The sequence below is a fragment of the Plectropomus leopardus genome, chromosome 15 (assembly GCF_026936395.1).
Source record: "Plectropomus leopardus strain MGB_pleo_1.0 chromosome 15, ASM2693639v1, whole genome shotgun sequence".
NCBI lineage: Eukaryota > Metazoa > Chordata > Actinopteri > Perciformes > Serranidae > Plectropomus > Plectropomus leopardus.
Genome location: NC_142190.1, coordinates 33,894,590 through 33,915,871, shown reverse-complemented (window position 1 = coordinate 33,915,871; position 21,282 = coordinate 33,894,590). Strand labels below are relative to the sequence as shown.

Genomic DNA, 21,282 nt, shown 5'->3' with positions numbered 1-21,282 from the left:
TTAAATTTAAAGTAGCAGAAAATACTAATACTCAGGTAAAGTGCCAGTACCTCAAAACTGTACTGAAGTACTGTCCTTGAATAAATGTACTTTGTTACACTTCATTACTGGATGTTGCTTATTCAGAAGTCGAAGCCTGCATGTCCCAGTGTTGTGACTACTCAGAAGATTTATGTTTTGTAATAGAGCTGATTAGATTTCCTCCAGTAACTGAATTAATTAATTTAGAACCAAACAAATTAATAATAACTGATTTTCATGAAATTTGTTTTGTCGATTTTGTAGAGAAATCTGCATCTCTCAATACACATGTATTTTTTGACTTCTGCAAATATGGCACAGACACACGTCAAACGGGAAATGCGGTATCTACGTTTCTATATCTATGACATGAACACCCACTAGCGTTAACTAACTTGCTAATTCTAAATGGACCATAGACTTGCTGACTTGCTGTCTAGATTGACTTGTGTTTTTGATACCTGTTCTAAGGTATCAAAAAGACAGAGATTCTTATTATCAGATGATTACAGGCCTACACTGAAGAAAACATACTTATTTTATTGAATTCCATTTCTGCCAATATATTTCTACAGACTGGACCCATAAAACATTATTTTCTTGCCATTAATAAATATAGTACATTATATCACAACTTTACAATCATTACAGGAAGGCACTTATTTAATATAGTTTTATAATTACAGAGGTGTCACATGATGCATAGCCAAAAATTTTTTTGGCAATGGTCAAGCTCAAGTTCGGTCAATTACCCTTGTCATGAAGCATTTATTCTAAATGTCACACCTTTTAAAAGGAGAAAAAGTGCCACTTAAAGGTTTCTCAGAGGTGATCTTACACAGTCAAACAATGTAATTGTGTTCCACATTTTGAAGGAGGTTTTGTGCTCAGTTCTGTCTCTTTCCACCACCTCTTTGTGTTTTAAAAACCACAGTATGCTGCTGATAAAATTATGTTGCCTCCCCATTAAATTTCCTTCTCACCCTTTGGTGCTTGTGCAGGCTTTCCTCTCCATTACATGCCAATAGCTGCTTGTTTCAAGGAGGAGGATGGGGGTTGGTCCTGTCCTCAAAGCAGAGTCTCCCTCAATTCCACATAAATTAAATACACTTATAGTTGTCTTGAGTCAAGCTGTGTCTGCCTCTCTCTCTCTCTCTCTCTCTCTCTCTCTCTCTCTCTCTCTCTCTTTCTCTCCTGTCTGCAGCAATCAATCACAAGCATTAAAACTAACAGGAGGAAAGAGGATACCCAGGGTATTCATTTGGTGCGAAGGGAAAGGACGGGAGCTAAACAGCAGCAGCAAAAAGGTAAACTGAAATAAGACACAGAAAGAGTGATAGAAAAAGGGACCGTGATGGGAGGAGAGTAGAACAGAGAGAGGGAGGGTTTAGTACCAAATAAGCTGCTCTCTCCTCTCCCACATCAGTCTGTGAGCAATGGAGCACAGCGTGAGCTCTGGAGCACATTCCCAGCATGTACACCTTAAAGCCCTCCTCATTCATTCAGGGCTGCAGCATCACTGTATGAAGAGCAGCGACACTGTGCAGACGTAGCAGCAATGAGTGTTTGAAGTGTGTCTGCATGAAATCATTTGAGCACAGAGGCAGAGACAGCAGAGGAGAGGGCGACATTCAGAGAAGTGGATGCTGAGATGCTCTGCTCTACTATTAAGGTCTGGACCTTTTCTCTTGTTTGATCTGTCAGCCTTTTGAATATGCAGCAGGGAAAGGATATGCTTTCTCACTGTTTTCTGGGTCTACTATCATAGTGTATGTTGAGTAAGATAAGCTATAACAGAGAGGAGTATGTCAAAACCTCTGCTGGCTAAATCACAGAGAACTTTTATTTTGATAAGTTATTTAGGTGTGTTGAGAATCTTGAGATTAGAATGCAGATTTGTTAACCATCTGTGCTTATTCCTTTGTCCCTTTGTTGTTATTCAACAGCATTAAATCTTTTCTAACTGGAGAAATCCCGTCACTACAGTAACACTAAATATCTGGTTGAAAAGACTGATACCTTAATATGACGTGTGTATTGTTACCATAAAACTTTAGTTTTCTGAGATGTCATCCTTTGCTCTGTACAACTTAGACTTTGAATAATCTTCAGAGGTCTTGTATTGAACTATTTATGTATTATTTTCACTCTGTATCATCCCTACCAGCCTTAATCATTCTCCCAAACCTGTTTATTTCTGTATTGTTGTCTTTATACATTACTTTATTCATTTCTTTTTTTATTTCTTCATGCATTCCTTCTTCACTATGCTAGTAAGGGAGGGGCCAAGTCCTGCCCTCCTGTGCTGTGATTTGCTAGAACACAGAATGTGATCATAATGTGATCACATTCTGTAAGTGAATATACAGTGCAGCTGGAGATCATTAACAGCAATCCTTTCAAACATGTTTTTTTCGCCAAAGGCCCAAGGATAGGGAATGATAAAAAGTGAGAGATTTAAAAGAGGTTACTAAGTTTGTCTGCCTGAGATCCTCAGGCAAGGAGGTGACAAGATGAATTTAGGCAACATGAGCAGAGCCTTGTAGGAGGATCTCAGGCCGCAATCAATCTCATAGGGAATTAGCATATCACAGATATAGCAGCCCGTTGTCATTCCCAACTCTGAAAATAGCGCAGCTTTGTCACTGTTTTTGGTGTAAGAGTGCAACCCGACGTGCACGGGCGGCATCACTTGAGAACGCGGCCAGATGGGACTTGTCAAGTTCGCTTGAAACCTAGCAGGACAACATCAAGTAGAAACTCTGCCGGTAACGAAGTACAATAAGGAGCACATGGGAACATGTAGGATGGGCAGGAAGGGAGGAGAGGTGGATGGATCAAACAAACCCAAACTTTGATGCAGGAGTCCTGTGTTCGCTTTCTGTTTGAAAGTGATGTTTTTTCTATACCTTACCATGTGCCTCCTTCCCATAATCTGAGCTATCCCTGCAAGCTTGTTGCCACCTGACGTTGGTTGCCATATGCTGTTGTTGCCTAAACATACTGTAAGTGTCATCCCACCATGTGCATTTATTGAAATCATGGTAGTAGCATCCCAGAACATAAAGAACAGACACAGATTGATACCTAAAATGTCATGCAGTTCCAGAAGTCCACTGACAAAGCTGCAATATGTGATGACTTGGGATGAGAACATGGTAGATACAAGCAGGAGCCTTACCACTGAAGGCCTTAAAAACAAGCAGTAAAATCAATTCTAAAATTCAAAGGCAACCAGTGAAGGGCAGCAAGGATTGCTGTTATGTGGTTGCTTCTCTTAGGTTGAGTTAAAAGCCTGGCAGCAGCGTTTTGTACAAGTTGCAGTCTTTGGATCTTTTACCTGCTGATGCCAGAATGATGTGCATTGTAGTAATCAATTTTAGAAGGAAAAAAAGCATTGATCATCTTTTCTAAATCAGCAAAGGAAAGAAATGATAAACATCTCAAATGGGCAAGCAGGACATCACCCCTTTAGTAAGCTGGGCATCAAAGGACAGCTTTAAGTCAAAAATGACTGCCAGGTTACAGGCCTCTTTTTTGACGTTATTTGACAGGGTGTCCAGTCTACAAGAGATATTGTTTATGGTAGTAGTGCTTTAACCAAAGGGGGCTGTTATAATGATTTCTTATTTTGAGTCATTTAGCTGTAAAAATGGAGAACGTCAGTGGCATTGAAGAGGCGTTACATTCAGTGATGGGTGACGTGTCCTAGTATGCTGCAAGAATGATGTGCCATGTGCATCTCGCAGTGGAGATAGCATGAAGGATGTTTGCAGCTAGGGCACAGGTGCTTTGTGGACCGGGATGAATGCCTCCTCTGTTAAAAAAAAAAAAATGCTTCCAGAAAAGGTAAAATGTATCAATTACAACATTGAGTTGTGTGTGGAGCATTCTGATTTTAGCCATGTATGGAGTCTGAGCAGCCTGCTTAAACGCCTCTCAGCTTGATGGAAATGGGATCCACTCAGAAATAAAAATGGATTTTTTTTGCAGTCCTTGTTTAATTAAAAAAGACTTTAAAAATATGCTTCAGGACTTCAGACTGCTGATGGGTAGTATCATTAGTGCCAATATCTACAATTCTGGCATGAGAATATTGACTTAGAGGAGACCTGATTTGTTGAAACTTGTCTGAAACATTAGCTCCAAGGAAGCAACATTTTGTGGCCATTTTTTATATAATGTTTCTATATAATCACCAAAAACCATTGAAGCAAGAGGTGGTGGCTTGGAGGTCTGAACCAGCAATGGAATTATAGGATGCTGGGGATGAGTTTGCTCTTGAGAAAGAGCTAGTCCAGGCGGTGATCAACATGCAGCCAGATTATGAAGAGGGGATGTGTCTTCAATTCAATTGCTGTTAGCATTAAGGTTAAAGCACCAGAAGAGTTGCTAGTATGGTTATAATACATTGACATTTACATTTCAATAACACTGTGGTTAACATGTGGTTAGCTTTAGACACCAAAAAACCCTTGGTTGAGAAACACAGTGATGACTTGCTAAATCACAACCGGTTTTGTTGTTTGTTGGTCTGCAACAGTGATCTGCATTGATCTCTGGCTTGGCAGGTATCTCACCTAAGTGACACGCCATCCACCTCAATCTGATGTCAAAGTCAATCCATACACTACGTCACTTTAGAAACATTTACGATGCATATGAAAAGTGCTAATGTAATGTATTTGTAGTTTGTGATAGCATACAATGCCAACATTTGTTTCTGGTGACTAGGCTGCCCATCCCAGCTCCTGAACAACATTGAGGCCAGCCTCTAAAAAGCAGCACTTGCTCCACCATGTTGAGAGATACACTATATTACCAAAAGTATTCGCTCACCTGCCTTTACTCATACTATGAACTGAAGTGCCATCCCATTCCTAACCCATAGAGTTCAATATGATGTCGGTCCACCTTTTGCAGCCATTACAGCTTCAACTCTTCTGGGAAGACTGTCCACAAGGTTGAGGAGAGTGTTTATAGGAATTTTTGACCATTCTTCCAAAAGCGCATTGGTGAGGTCACACACTGATGTTGGTCGAGAAGGCCTGGCTCTCAGTCTCCGCTCTAATTCATCCCAAAGGTGTTCTATCGGGTTCAGGTCAGGACTCTGTGCAGGCCAGTCAAGTTCATCCACACCAGACTCTGTCATCCATGTCTTTATGGACCTTGCTTTGTGCACTGGTGCACAGTCATGTTGAAAGAGGAAGGGGCCCGCTCCAAACTGTTCCCACAAGGTTGGGAGCATGGAATTGTCCAAAATGTTTTGGTATCCTGAAGCATTCAAAGTTCCTTTCAATGGAACTAAGGGGCCAAGCCCAGCTCCTGAAAAACAACCCCACACCATAATTCCTCCTCCACCAAATTTCACAGTCGGCACAATGCAGTCTGAAATGTACCGTTCTCCTGGCAACCTCCAAACCCAGACTCGTCCATCAGATTGCCAGATGGAAAAGCGTGATTCATCACTCCAGAGAACGCGTCTCCACTGCTCTAGAGGCCAGTGGCGGCGTGCTTTACACCATTGCATCCGACGCTTTGCATTGCACTTGGTGATGTGTGGCTTGGCTGCAGCTGCTCGGCCATGGAAACCCATTCCATGAAGCTCTCTGCGTACTGTACTTGGGCTAATCTGAAGGTCACATGAAGTTTGTAGCTCTGTAGCAATTGACTGTGCAGAAAGTCGGCGACCTCTTTGCACTATGCGCTTCAGCATCCGCTGACCCCTCTCCGTCACTTTACGTGGCCTACCACTTCGTGGCTGAGTTGCTGTTGTTCCCAAATGCTTCCATTTTGTTATAATAGAGCTGACAGTTGACTGTGGAATATTTAGGAGCGAGGAAATTTCACGACTGGATTTGTTGCACAGGTGGCATCCTATGACAGTTCCACGCTGGAATTCACTGAGCTCCTGAGAGCGGCCCATTCTTTCACAAATGTCTTGTTTCACAGTCTGCATGCCTGAGTGCTTGATTTTATACACCTGTGGCCAGGCCAATGGATTAGGACACCTGATTCTGATCATTTGAATGGGTGAGCAAATACTTTTGGTAATATAGTGTATTCTGTGTAAACCAGGATGTAAGAAATAACACTTACAAAGAAAGAGCTTCTATGCTTCACAGTATTTTCATCACAAGCTATTAATTGAATGTGAATGTTGATGATTTTCACTTTAATAGCACACCTCCACTTCTTTCTGTATGTGACACCTCTAAAACTGCATCACTGTGTCATACATCATCCATCTCTCAAACACTGAATGGAATTTCTCTCAGCCTCAGCACTCAAAGCAGCTATCTGTAATTTCAGGCCCCCTGTCCAACTGAGGAGGCAGTTATTTCACCCATTCTCAGTGTTACGACTGAGATTCCTATGGAATTCCAGTAGGTTTAAAAGGTTTCATCTTAGTTATTGTCTATGAGGTGCTGATTGTCAAGTTGTGCACTCTGAAAGAACAGCAACATTTCTCCACATTTAGCTCTAAAACATAATTTAAAAGGTGTGACATTTTCAAAGTCACTTTCTAATCACAATTAGAGCAATATTTGCGATCTTTGTCAGATTTATTCTGTTGTGAAAAAATATATTAAAGTTAATGTCAATGTAAAAAAAAGTTTATTACATCAAAATGTTAAATATTAAGTCAAAATGTTATATGTTAGATCTAAATGTTAAATGATATATCTAAATGTTAAATGTCGAATCTAAATGTTAAAAGTTAAATCTCTGTGTCACTATTCTAAATGTTAAGCTAATATGCAAATTCACACTGCCACTTAGCGGAAGTGCCAAAATAAGACCTTAATGTATTGATGGTCTGTGTACTTGTGGGCCAAGGGATTTTTGCTTTGAAATGAGAAAATCAAAACAAGCTGATACCCTGCGGTTCCTCTCTGCTCAGTCCTGTAGGAGGACTGAGGGATATAAAAACAATCCCAGGTTTCTTTTCAGCACTGTAGCCAGGCTGATTCAGAATTACAGCTCCATAGAGCCTTGTATTCCTTTGGCCCAAAGCAGTGATGACTTTATGAGTTTCTTTAATGATAAAATTATAACTATTCAAGATAAAATCCATCCCCTCTTGCCCTTAACTGACCTGACCCCGGACACAGGCAGCTTGGATATGGCAGCAAGGCCTGGAATTTATTTGGACCATTTTTCTCCCCATTGACCGTCACTGACTCTCTACTTTGATTTCTGCATCTAAGCCATCAACATGCCTGCTAGACCCCATCCCAACTAGGCTACTTAAGGAAGCTTTACCCTTATTAGACATTTTTTTATTTGATATAATCAATGTGTCTGTATTAACAGGCTATGTACCACAGTCCTTTAAAGTAGCTGTCATTAAGAAGCCCACTCTCAATCCTGAGATTTTAGCTATAGACCAATATCTAATTTACCCTTTATTTCTAAAATCCTTGAGAAAGTGGTTACTCATCATCTCTGTGACTTTCTTCAAGATAATAGTTTATTCGAGGACTTTCAGTCAGGCTTTAGACTTCATCATAGTACAGAGACGGCACAAGTAAAAATTAATAACGACTTATTGATGTAACGGGTGTAGTGAGGACCCAGATGCAGTACAACCGTAACAACTTTTATTCAGACCAACACAATTCAGACACGAAGCGAGATGCAGCTGGAGGTGAGTAGAGCAGGCAGAGTGGGTGTGGCCAGCAGGTAGAGTGAGCAGAGGAAGAGTGAATGGAAAAGTACTGAGGAGGGGGAGAGGAGCAGGAATCGTGACAGAACCCCCCCCCCCAAGGGACGGCCCACTCACGACGTCCCACCACGAACCACCGGGCAGGGCGGGCGGCGGGGACCGGAGGAGGGTCCTCCGAGACTTAGACACACTCCTGGCCGACATCACCGGAGTCCGAGGCAGAACCCACGCTGTCATCCCCCGGCGGTGCGGACACAGGAGCAGGACGGAAGTAGAACCGGACCCCCACGCCGAGGCGGATCCGGAGGGCTGGTCGGGATGTTGCCGGCGGAACTCTCCACCAGGTTGTCATCCAGGATCTGGCGTGCTGGAACCCACGATCGCTTCCTCCGACCGCATTCTCCCAATCGACGGTAGATTGAAGGCCCTACCACACGACGGCGTAGAGCGCAGCAGGCGCGTATCAGAGGCAGGGGTAGGGGTCCCATCTATGATGCAGGGGAGGAGGAGGAGGTCGGACGGAGGTTGCAGAGGGCTCTCCGGAACGGGCTTTGACGGGAGACATGAAAGGTGGCATGGACCCTCATGGACCGGGGTAATCTCAATCGGACCGCCACTGGGTTGATCACCTGTCGATGGGGAACGGACCGATGAACTTGGGAGCCAACTTCTGAATCCTCCTTCAAGGAGATCCTGTCGACAGCCAGACCTTCTGCCCCACTTGGTAGGCTGAGTTCGGAACGGCTACCGATTAGCGGCCAGGGCGTAACGCTCGCGGACCCCAGTAGAGCAGATCGGCTGGTCCAACTCTGGCGGCAGCGACGGATGAAGGCCTCCACAGAAGGGAAGGCGTCTCTCTTGGTCGGGAAACAAGGAGGTTGGAACCCATACGACATTGGAATGGGGACATGCCGGTTGCAGAGCTGGTGAGGGTGTTAGAGCGTATTCTACCCACATCAGATGTGAAGACCAGGAAGCGGGATGTCTGGATGCCACAGCGGAGTGCTGTTTCCATCTGCTGAATTTACGCTCAGTCTGGCCATTAGACTGAGGGTGGTAACTGGAGGACAGGCTGACCGAGGCACCCAGGAGGCGCAGAATTCTCTCTCCAGAATGAGGAGGTGAACTGGGGACCCCGGTCCCAAACCACATCAGTAGGGAGACCATGGAGACGAAACACGTGTTCCAGGAACAATCAGCAGTCTCTTTAGCAGATGGAAGTTTAGGCAGAGGCACTAAGTGAGCCATCTTACTAAACCAGTCTACCACTGTCAGGATAGTGGTGTTGCTCCCGACAGTGGCAGACCGTTACAAAGTCCACGGAGATGTGGGACCAGGGACGATGAGGCCAGGCAGGGGCTGAAGGTGACCAGCAGGAGTCTCCGGGAGCCTTATTCTGGCTGCAGACTGGGCAGGCGCTGAGGCCCGAGATGTCCTCGCCCATGGTGGCCCACCAGAACCGGCTGCTGCACCACCTCCTTGGTACGGGCAATGCCTGGGTGACAGGTGAGCAGGGAACTGTGTGCCCACTGCAGAACTCCTGGACCTCAGGTCTTGTGGAACGAAGAGCCGACCTGGCGGATAGGAACTGGGCCTCGGCTGGTCCTCCACTGCCGCTTGACCTGGCCTCTCGATGGCCCAGGTGAGGCGGCCAGGAGACAGGGAAGCAGGAATAATAATACTGTCCGAAAGTTGAGGAGTCCCCTCTCCAACCAGAAACTGACGGGACAGGGCGCCAGGCTTGATGTTTCGGGAACCAGGTCGGTATGACAGGGTGAAGGTGAATCTGGCGAAAAACAGAGCCCACCGGGCTTGACGGGAGTTCAGTCTTTTGCAGAGCGGATGCCTGAGGTTCTGTGGATCAGTCCAGACGAGGAAGGGGACCTTGGTTCCCTCCAGCCAGTGTCTCCACTCCTCTAAGGCCAACTTTAACTGCCAGCAGCTCACGGTTACCAATATCGTAGTTCTTCTCAGCAGGGGACAAACGACGAGAGAAGAAAGCACAGGGATGGAGCTTCTGGTCCTTGGCAGATCGTTGAGAGAGAACGGCCCCCACACCCACATTGGAAGCCCACCCACCACGACGGATTGACGGTCAGGGTCCGGGATCAGGAGGATGGGAGCCGAGCTGAAGCTGCCCTTGAGAGTACGGAACACTCCTCCGCGGCCGGAGACCAACGGAAGGGGATGTTGCAGGAGGTGAGGGTCAGGAGAGGAGCCGCCACAGCACTGTAGCCCCGGATGAACCGCCTGTAGAAGTTGGCTAAAACCCAGGAAACGCTTGAAGTTGCTTTGCGGCGGGAATCAGGAACAGGCCAAGAGGTGACTGCAGAGACCTTAGCCGGGTCCATCTCCATATGGTTATGGCTTATGATGTAGCCCAGGAAGGAAACTGACGATGGCGTGAAACTCACACTTCGCCTTCACAAAGAGGAGTTGCTCAGCAGGCGCTGCAGGACGGTTCGGACGTGCAGAACGGTTTCCTGCTTCGGCAAGTGGAGAAGATCAGGATGTCTGCCCAAGTACACTAACACGAATTTGTTGAGCAGGTCTCTGAGCACGCCATTGATCAGAGCCTGGAAAACGGCCGGGCATTGGTTAACCTAAACGGCATCACCAGGTATTCATAATGTCCTGTTGGTGTGTTGAAGGTCGCCTTCCACTCGCCCCTCACGGATCCAACCAGGTGGTAGGCGCAGTAGATCCAACTTGGTGTAGATAGTGGACCTTTGTAGGAGCTCGAACGCCAAGGCGATGAGAGGGAGAGGGTAACGGTTCTCACGGTGATGTCGCTGAGACCTGCATCTGTAATCAATACAGGGTCGCAGGGGAGCCATCTTTCTTGCTCATTAAGAAGAAACCCCGCGCCAGCGGGAGAGGAGGAGGGACTTGATGATGCCAGATGCCAAGGTCTCCTTAATGTAAGTGTCCATGCCCTCTCTTTCCGTGCCGACAAGGAATACAGACGTCCCTTGGGGGGGAACAGAGCCAGGAAGAAGGTCAATGGCACAGTCAGAGGGGACGATGTGGAGGCAGTGACGCGGGCCCCTCATCTTGCTGAAGACCTCTCGAAAGTCATGATACTCTGGGGGTACCAGAGAGATCTGGCGCAGGAGCAGGAACTGAACAGGAGCTGGTACTGGCGTGACCGTCTGTTGAAGGCAGACCTGATGGCACGAAGGACTCCACCCCAAAATGGACCCCTGTGAGACCAGTCGATGGGGGGTTATGCCGACGCAGCCAGGGGTACCCAAGGATCAGGGAAGATTAGGGAGACCTCAGCACATGAAAACGGATGGTCTCCCAGGTGTGTGCCTAGCAGGAGCATGGAGATGGGCGTGGTCTGGTGGGTGACCTCTTCCCAGGAGGTGGGCCGCCCAGTGCGCTGGCCGGAACAGGACGGGCAGAGGGTCCAGCTCGATCTCCAGCTGCCGAGCGAAGTTCCTCATCAATGAGGTTAACATCAGCTCCAGAGTCTATGAAGGAGGCCAGAGTGTGGGACCTCACCCAACAGAAGCTGGACATTGAACAGGGGCTGATAGGGGCAGAGTTCAATGATCGGCTCAGCAGGATGCTGCCCCATCTACCGCTGAGCCCTCCCTTTACTGGACACCTGTGAAACAAAATGGCCGGCCTGGCCACAGTAGAGGCAGAGGTTCCCACGACGCCGCCTCTCCTGCCTCTGGTGACAAACCGTGCGCCCACCTGCATGGGTTCGCCCCTGAGGTGGGTTCAGAATGGAGACCGGGTTAGCAGGTGGCCCATGCTGATGAACGGAGAAACGTGTTCAGCCCCTCCAAACGCTGCTCTCCTTCTGGCTTGAACTGCCTGTCTAGCCTCTGGGTGGTCAGTTCGATCAAGCCATCCAATGAGTTGGGGAGGTCAATCTAAACCAGCCGTCTCCTTAATGTAATGGAGCTAGCCCGCTGAGGAAGGCGTCAGATTGAGCCGCATGTTCCACTCCACTCAGTCGAGCCCGGTTCTGGAAGTCGATGGCTAAATCAGCGACCGCTCGGTTCCCCTGTCTCTGCCCAGAAGACCCCAGTGGCGCCAGGTCCTGCTGGTACTGGTCCAAAAAAACCTTTCGTAGTTCCTCCGCCAAGGACTGGAAGGAGGAACAAGCTGTTGCGTGCTTCTCCCATTCCGCCGCTCCTCACAAGCCAGCTCTGCCGTGAGGTGGTTAATGGTGAAGGCGACTTTGGCCCCCTCCGTGGCGCGGTGTGGCTGCAGGGCAAACAGGATCGAATAGTTCGCCAGAACGGGTTACAACCCTCTGATCCCCGGCGAGTCGTTTCAGGAGCCCCACCCGAGGTTCGGATGCCGGGCTGAGTGTCTGTGGCAAAACAGGTGAAGCTGGGGCTGGTGTTGGCGGAGCGCGTTGAGTCAGCGAGGAAGCCATCTGCTTGCACTTGGGTGGTTAACTGCGCGACGCCCAACGCCAAGCCGATTGGCGCAGCTTCGGGTTATGCTCGAGTGAGCTGTGCCGTGCTGTTGCAGCATTCCCTCGACGCTGGCAAGACGGGACTGGAGAGCGGTGTTGTTCGTTGGTCCATGTTTAGCCAGATTGTACTGTAACGGGTGGTGAGGACCCAGATGCAGTACAACCGTAACCAGGATTAGTTGGTAATAACTTTTATTCAGACCAACACAATTCAGACACGAAGCAGGATGAGGTAATTCAGCAAACAGTTCGTTCTTCGGGTCGGAACCCACGACACAGTCTCTGGAGGGAGATCGAAGCAACGAGCCGAAGCTGACGTCACTCGGCGTGGATGTGGAGGAAACCTCAGAGCCCAACAGCTCGACAGCACGGTGGAGTTACCATCACGAGGAGAAGGCGGAAGCGTGGTCGGGGACAGGCGGAGGTTCCAAGCCGAGTGAGCAGTCCGATGATGCAGCGGTACCGATGGGGGATGGACCAGGAGGATCGCCGGGGCCAGGCGGAGATGTCTTTACCAGCGGGCAGATCAGGGGACGCCAAAATAGAGCTCGTGGTCGAGACAGAAGGCAGGTAGGTTTACGGGATCGGGCGAAGAGAGCAGGTCGGGGACAGGCAGGGTCGGCTTTCGGAGATCTGGCAGGAGAATGCTGGAGAGTCTTGCATAGTGCGTAGAACAATCTGGCAATGAGAGTGTGTGTGTGGCAGGCTTATATACTGGGTTGATTACTGATGAGATGCAGCTGGAGGTGAGTAGAGCAGGCAGAGTGGGTGTGGCCAGCAGGTAGAGTGAGCAGAGAAAGAGTGAATGGAAAAGTACTGAGGAGGGGGAGAGGAGCAGGAATCGTGACAATTGATTGCTTATGATTCAGGTCTGGTCTCTGTTTTAATCCTTTTAGATCTCAGTGCTGCTTTTGACACCACTGACCATCAAATCTTGCTGTACAGACTGGAACAGTTAATTGGCCTTAAAGGAACAGCACTAACCTGATTTAAATCTTACTTATAAGATCGTTCACAGTCTGTTCACATCAATGATCAATCCTCCGTGCATACTAAGGTCTGCTTCGCAGTGCCACAAGGTTCTGTGCTTGGACCAATCCTTTTTACTTTATACCTCTAGGCAACATTATTAGAAAACACTATAAATTTCTATTGTTATGCTGACAATACGCAAATGTATCTATGAAACCAGATGAAACTGATCAGCTATGTAGACTTCAAACATGTTTTCAGGACGTAAAAGCCTGGATGAGCTGTAATTTCCTGATGCTGAATTCAGACAAAATTGAAGTTATTGTTCTTGACCCCAAACTCCCTTTCTAATGATGTAATTTCTCTAGATGGCATTACCTTGGCCTCTAGCACATAAGTAAGGAACCTCAGAGTTTTATTCGATCAAGATTTGTCTTTTGCCTCCCATATAAAACAGACTTCAAGGACTGCTTTCTTTCACTTGCGTAACATCGCAAAAATTAGACATATCCTATCCCAAACAGATGTTGAAAAATTAGTACATGCAGTTGTCACCGCTAGGCTGGATTACTGTAACACCCTATTATTTGGTTGCCCCAACAAATCTCTTAGGTCTTTCCAGCTGGTGCAGAATGCTGCTGCACGTACTCTAATGGGAAGCAAGAAAAGGGACCATATTTCTCCTGTTTTAGCTTCTTTGCACTGGCTCCCTGTGAAATCAAGGATTGAATTTAAAATCCTCCTCCTTACTTACAAAGCTCTAAATGGTCAGGCTCAATCCTATCTGTCGCAGCTAGTTCCTTACCATAGTTCCTTACCAACCCTCAGGATCACTGTGCTCTGAAAATGCAGGGTTACTTGTGGTTCCCAAAGTCTCTAAAATTAGGATAGGAACCAGAGCCTTCAGCTACCATGCTCCTCTCTTATGGAACCATCTCCCAGTTTCGTTCAGGGAGGCAGACACCCTTTCCACTTTTAAGGGTAGACTTAAGACCTTCCTCTTTGATAAAGTTTATAATTAGGGCTGGCAGCCTGCACCAGCCCATAGTTAGGCTGACATAGGTTTATACTGCTAGGGGACTTTCTATGATACGCTAAGCTCCTTTAACTTGTCTTACTACCGCCATTTGAAAATCACGCATGTCTGTTTACTGCATTACACTTACTGCTTTGCTTAGCCTTGCATCTGTGATAGCCATGAGGGACTGTAACTACCTGGGGCTCGCGATTACAGAACCTAGGTCTGTTGAACTGCGCTACGTTAATCCCGTTGCCTCTCGTGAGCATTCCTGCTCCCTTGTTTCCTAGTTTTCCGGGATCCTGGCTGCAACCTTGGCTGTGCCTGACCATGGTGATAGCTGTGCTGTGCTGCGGCTGCACTGATACTGTACCCCCTGCTCTCCCTGATTGTGGTCTTGGTTCTGGCTGCACCAATGCCGTGGTCATGCCTTTGGACACCTCCCTATCAATATACGCATGAGACTCTTATCAACATCCACAATATCATCATAGAATCATTTAATAGTTTCACACATATCGTTATTGTAATATGACATGCATCTGTTTCCATTAACACTGTGCCTCTCTCCCCCTCTCCTCCCCTTCTCTCTTTCTCTTTCCCCTTTGCCATGATTGTATTTCATTTGTTATTTATGTGGCGATCAGCATATGAGTGGGAGGTTTGAGTATTAGGGAATGACCAACCAAACCAGACAACGCCACCTTGGGAACTTCACCCAAGGAAATAGTTTTGTTTTACCTTATTGGAGCTAATACCAAGGCACTCAGGTTCGTTCTGCTTAAGGAGCAGGAGACGTGGTTCCAGTTATAAAAATATATATTTTTTTATTACCAATTTTCATAAAACCGACATATATTAAAAGAGACTGTGCGTGGCTCTTGTTACAAACCTGGCTCACTGGTTTGCAACAAAGAGAGTCCACACAAAGTTTGCCAGGGAATAAGGAGATGTTTATTTACCTGAACATAATTAAAAGGAAAATAAGGTGCATATCCGTAGATCAGTGTGTGAGGTGGAATGAGGTGTGTGTGTGTGTGTGTGCGCAACAAACCAAACTAACTAAACCATGTCAGCCATGTGGCGTCAGCTGCTCAACCACCAGAGAGAGAGCAGAGTGACTCCAGCAGCCCTTTTATAGAGGTAGGCCCCGCCTATAGGTGTGGCCAGCCATTTAGACGGCCCAACTACTCTGGGGCTGTAGCAAAGGAAGAAGCTGAGGAGAGAGGCACAGATTAGTGAGGCCGTCACACTCTTAAATAGAAGAAAGTGCACAAGTCAGGGCTGGAGCTTACCAGTGGGGGAGACTAGGAGAACGGGGAGGTGAAGGAACCCAGGGAGAAGAGCACCCCACTCGCTCGTGTCACTCAAACACCAAAACCAAGTAAATGAGGAGGGGTCGTACAGCACACACACACACACACAAAAAGGGGAACCCCACCACCAGGACATCGGGACTGCCACCGTAAGTGTCCAGCACCTGAAAAACAACAGGAAACAGTATTAACGAAAGGAATAACTCAAAACAATCAAGCAAAGCAAACAAAAACAACCCAATAAACAAAATAACCAAATAAATAAATGAGGCTTAAGGATAGGCAGCAACCAAGGTAACAAATTAACCAACTTAACAAAATAGTCACTGTAGCTGCCAAAATTAACTCAATTTAATGATTAACAAAATGAGCTGGCAAAAGTGAATAAGCAAAAGAAAAACAAATGATTTACTAGAAATAACAATTATACACAAAATAAATCAAATGATGAAAGTCCAGCTACCAGAGTTTACAAAACTCAGGTACCTTGACCAAACAAATCACAAAGTAATCCCAATTTAAGAGAACAAACAACAAAGGGGCTACAGTCAATCAAAGGTAATTAATTACTAATCTAAAAAGAAAATAAGATCTGATTAAACAAAACCAAAACAACAACAATTAACCCAACATCATAAAGAAATCAAAACCAACACATGCAGCATCAGGGCTGAGGCAAAAGAAAGGAGCTAACTAAATAGGGGTGAAGAAGTTCTGTCGGTGGGCAAAGAACATCCTGTCCGGCCAAGCCGTAGGCCTACAGCGAGCACGAGCAAAGCCCAGCAGAATAAAGCCAGCACAGGAGTGATGCGAGCAGCACACTAAGCAAAACATGCAGCAAAGCAGCAGCGGGTCTTCCAAACAGCGTCACACCGCACATCAGTTAACATCGATCAGGCAGCGTCGATGACGCACACACACTGGAGAGGGTCGGAGCGCTTCAGGTCTCCCAGCGGCAGTGGCAAAACGTGGCTGACTGACTGGCAGATTACCGGCGAGCCAGCCCCATAGGCGCAGCGTCCGCCCGTCGGACGTCTGCACAGGCGATGGCGAAGAGGAGGAAGTGGACGGGCCTCAGAGCCAAAGAGCAAGAGGAAGGCGAGATGGACACTGCCTCCCTAAATAACAATAATATCTGACTGCAGCCCTGAACCAAGCCACAGCCGCTACAAACCACGCCTCCTATAAACCACGCCCCCTAAAACTACGCCCACATGACGCTACGGTGGCTGCCTCAGATGCGGATTGGCTAATAAGGTAGGGAGAGCAACGCAGCACACTCACCCATGGGAGAGCACTTCATCCTGCTACATTTAGGACATCTATTGCATTTCTGTCCGTCTTGGAAGAGGGATCCCTCATCATCCTCTGCCACTCTTCCTGAGGTTTTTTCCTTTTTTTCCCCATTACAGGGGTTCTTTTTCTGGAGTTTTTCCTTGGGTGATGTGAGAGTCTAAGGGCAGAGGGATGTCGTGCACTGTAAAGCCCTCTGAGGCACATCTGGTTTTGTGATAATGGGCTCTATAAATAAAATGGACTTGACTTGACTTGGTTTATATGAGGAACTTTTGCTGTGGGGAGAGCTGCATGCACCTCAGGAGAGGCAGAGACAGAGTCGCTGTAGCAGCTGAATTCAGTCAGAGCTAACCTGCTAACCTAGCAAGGGCTGTCACAGTAGGCAGCAGCGCTGGGTCTAACACTGTTTTAAACTAAGATTATGCCCATATCTTACATATAGCTCCTTTAAACAGATGCAGACAGAATGTTGATGGAATGATGGGACAGATTAAATAAGAGAGGAGAGTGCAAATGAAGACCTGTCAGTGGATCATTATGAGTCAAACATGTTCATGTATTTATGTTCATATATCTTGTGAGAACATGAGCTAAACAAGTTGCACATGCACTTTTGCCTAGGCAAAAAACATTTATTTCCAGTGTACCATACCAGTAATAACACACACGCCAGTATGCGATAAAATTTTTTACAGTCTTCAACAATGTCTCTTACAAGAGCTTACTTTCTTTCACTTCCAAAAAATGTTTCCAACAGAAACAAAACATAACATCATTGCTTGCAGAATAAACAAGTCAGGGCCTTTTCAGATTCTATCCATTTTCTAAAGCTACTGGAAACGTGACTTGAAACTGTAAGAATGCACATATTATATCAAACCAACAAAAATCTGATTAAAAAAAAGTTCTCCGCTATTAAAAAAGTGAGTTTAAAACTGCTCATTTTGAGGATAACGGCATTTCTTCAGATCATGTTTTGATTGACCCCTTCTTGGTTCCCACCTTTGTCAACTGTCTTTCATCTCCATGATAACAGCCATGGGGCAAAGCAGAGTCAGTGTGGTACAGCTCTATCTGTTTCTGCCCTCTGACTCCAATCTGACGCTCGGCATTAAAATGAGAGAGCTGTTGTTTGAAGCCACAGAGCGTTCTGTTTCTCCATGAATTAATGAAGGTTAAGTTCATCACACATCACACTCTGCTGCTCCTTCTCTGACACTCCCGGAGCGCAGTGCTCTGGATAACTGAACGGTAGATTCCAACAGCGCTCTGAATTTACCAACAGCCAAATTGTGCCGGAGGGCGCAATGTCTGATCATTTTTCATGCTTTTTATTATGCTTGTAAGACTCTTGATTACATATTAAGAAAGTTTTGGCAATTTATATTCCCAGAGGCTTTAACATACAACTTTAATGGCAGACAAAAAATTTTCAGTCAGTAACGTTACCTGCTTCCTTATCCTCACATACATGCACATTGATTTGTTGCTGTTGTTTTTGAAGACAATCAGACTAGTGGGATCTGAGGGCAGGAGTTGGGGGGGGAGGCGGCTGCAGGTGCAGCGCGAGTGACACATCTCAATAATTCATTGTGTGAAGCCTATTATACCAGGAGCCTGCAGTTACTGCTATTGGTTACTCATCGATTTTAGTCATGAACAGTTGACCCACATTTCGCCGCCCTTGCCTCAAGGCAACTGCCTATTTTGTTTCTATAACTACCTAGTTTTGTTGAAGGAACCAGGGATCAGACCCCCAACTTACCAACTAGTGGAAGACCCACTCTGCTTTCTGAGCCACAGCTACATCAAGGCATGTCTGACTTGGGAAACATCTATTTGCCTCCCTCAGATTAACTTAACTGGTGAATGTTGACACCTTTGAATGTAGGCAGTGTACACTAGTAGGTGGAATTTAAACTTACCTAATTCTCTACAAGCTTGAATTGTCACTGTCACCTAGCCACCTGCTATAAGCAGCATTATTTACAGGTATTTCAATCTGCACATGCTAAAATATAACCATCCTCTCTGATTACAGATATGAGCTGTACTGGAGCTCTTTAGATAAATGCATATTTTAGCCTATCCCATTAGTGGTCCATTCAGAATGCACTACTTTCATAGGCGTGTCAGGAAATGAAGGCAAAATAATTAGAAATGTCGTCACTCTTGGACCCTGTTTATGCATGAGATCAAAAACAAACACATAATGCATGGCTCTCTAAATTGTTCCAATCCTGCTTCATCTCAACTAAGCATTCCATTTGTCTGCCAGTGATATTTTTTCATGTGATTTATTCTATTGTCCTGACTCCTCCGGCCATAGCGCCCCTCCACCCCATCCCCTTGCCATCAGCTTTGACAATCCCTGCCTTTGTTTTTGCAATGAGAAGCAGCATTCTTCCAGAGGGATGACCTCCTCTGTCTCTGTAGGGGCTGGCACTGAGGACGCGACCGTACCCGCCGACTACATAGCGCCCGCCGGATGCTGTGAACCAAATTCACTAGTTGTCACTTCAACTCTGGTGCTCATATGTGCACCACACACACTGTCTTTCCCTGGAGGAGAACTTGATGGATCCCTCCAGTCATCACAGCTGACACATCAAGGCCCAGCAACACTATTAGCAGCTTCCTCATGAACACAGTACAACAGGATTACACTCTGTGACTAAAGTGGATCATCACAAATTTCTGTAAGTATCCATCGCTTACGCTTTATTATTCATATTTTATAATTGAATTAACACTATATTGTAGTTAACTCAGCTGATAGTCAATGCTCAGTTAAATCATTATTGTTAAAACAATGGTCTAACGGGGGAAAGGAGGCAAGTTTCTCTTGGCCACAAAAGCACAACAAAATATAAAAGTTGAGCAGAAAAAGGAGTTAAGCTGAGATGACAGCTTCTTAAGTGAAAACTATTTCAGAGAAACTTATCCCTAAAATCCCACAGCACCTGAATATTAGGATTCAAAACCAGTCGTACACCAAAGCACAAGATTCAGCTTTTACATCTCAAACCAAATGAAATGGATAGTGCAAATATTACAACGTCAAACACCAGAAACAATGATATTTCACATTACATGGAGCTGTGTGTGGTTTAGACCGAATTACTGCAATATCGCGATAACAACAAATGTCACTTGAGTTTAGAAAACTGGCTACAGTTTTATATTGCAGAGATATGTGAATTCTGCAAACTTGTTTATTTCTGTTGTCATTTTTAGACATAACTGTAACACATAAAGATAGAGAGTTAAACATAGTGGTCCGACTTATCTGACATTTCTGTTGTGATTATTTGATGAACTGTGTTGCTTTGATAATGTCTTCAATAAACCAAATCTACCTGCACAGAAGCTAAAAAATGTCCTGCTGTGGATGGGGCCACAGCAAAACATATTTAAAGCCACCTAAAAAGAATCAGTATCAGTTTTAAATGTACATTATATTGAATATTTACCATACACAACAGGTGATGGAGGCAGCAGTAGAGCAGCAGCTCAACTGTTTAGTGGAGTAAATTAGATGTATTTCTCAATGGAGTCTGGTGTTTTTGATATAACAGCTTCAAATTCCTGTTGTTAAGGGCTGTCTTACAGCAAGGTAAAGCAGTAAAAAAGAAGAACACAGCTGAACAGAACCATTCACTGTATTATTGTACACCGCCAGGCTGGTAGAAGGCACCTGCCACAGCAGCGTGATATGAGGATGGTCAGTATCAGTTGAAAACATGGCTGGACGAAACCTGTCGTGTCCGCATGATACGCCACTGGACAGTGTCAACTTAAAATGCTACATGTAATAACGTAGTATAAAGAGTGCAAAGTCCCTAAAGGGCAGGCGGGGGGGAGGGGCGGTGGATGGATCAATCAAACCCGGACTTCAATGAGGGAGTTCGTTGTTCGCTTCCTATCTGAATCTAATGAAATCTGATTTTTTCCTGCATCTTACCATGTACCTCTTTCCCCTAATCTTGCATGCCAGCGTGTGCATTTGTTGATGTCCCAGCATTGGTTGCCATGTGCTGTTGTTGCCTAAACATAGCATGTGCTTGTGATGACATCCCAGTGGTGGCATCCTGGAATGAAAGTAGCAGACACAGAAGGATACCTAGAGCATAATATGTAGATGTGGAAACCCACTGCAAAGCAGAAACATGTCATGACTTGGGATGAGACCATGATGGGGCAAACTGTATGCAGCTGTAGAGTGTGATGCTGATAGGACCCCCATGCAGAGACCCTTTTGTGTGTTTCACTTTTGCCACTTCCCTTCTCTTAGGAAAATTTGTTTGTGCAAGTGCTTTATCTCCCTCTGTTATGAATTTATTTGTATCAAATATATTTCGGTTACTGACAATACACACTGAAAGAAGACAATGATTGTTTTGTTCGTTTGTCACTCTGTCTGTCACTTGTTTGTTGGAGTGAAGGATGTGTGGAGGTTGACACAAGCAGAGAAATGCAAAGGTGTGGTCATTAGTGTTGTGGTTCAGCATCATTAGATCCATCTACCTGGAGCCCATATTTCTGGTAG

The 21,282-nt window shown here is 45.8% G+C and overlaps 1 protein-coding gene across 1 annotated transcript in view; it reads left to right on the top strand.

The window, feature by feature from the left end:
• Positions 1–1,452: 1,452 nt before the first annotated feature.
• Positions 1,453–21,282, top strand: part of LOC121952766 (galactosylgalactosylxylosylprotein 3-beta-glucuronosyltransferase 1-like) — a 31,580-nt gene continuing 11,750 nt past the window's right edge. The window contains exons 1-2 of the mRNA XM_042499593.2: positions 1,453–1,693; positions 19,170–19,432. The gene's annotated coding sequence lies outside the window, so the exon portion shown is untranslated. The remainder of the gene's footprint in view (positions 1,694–19,169; positions 19,433–21,282) is intronic.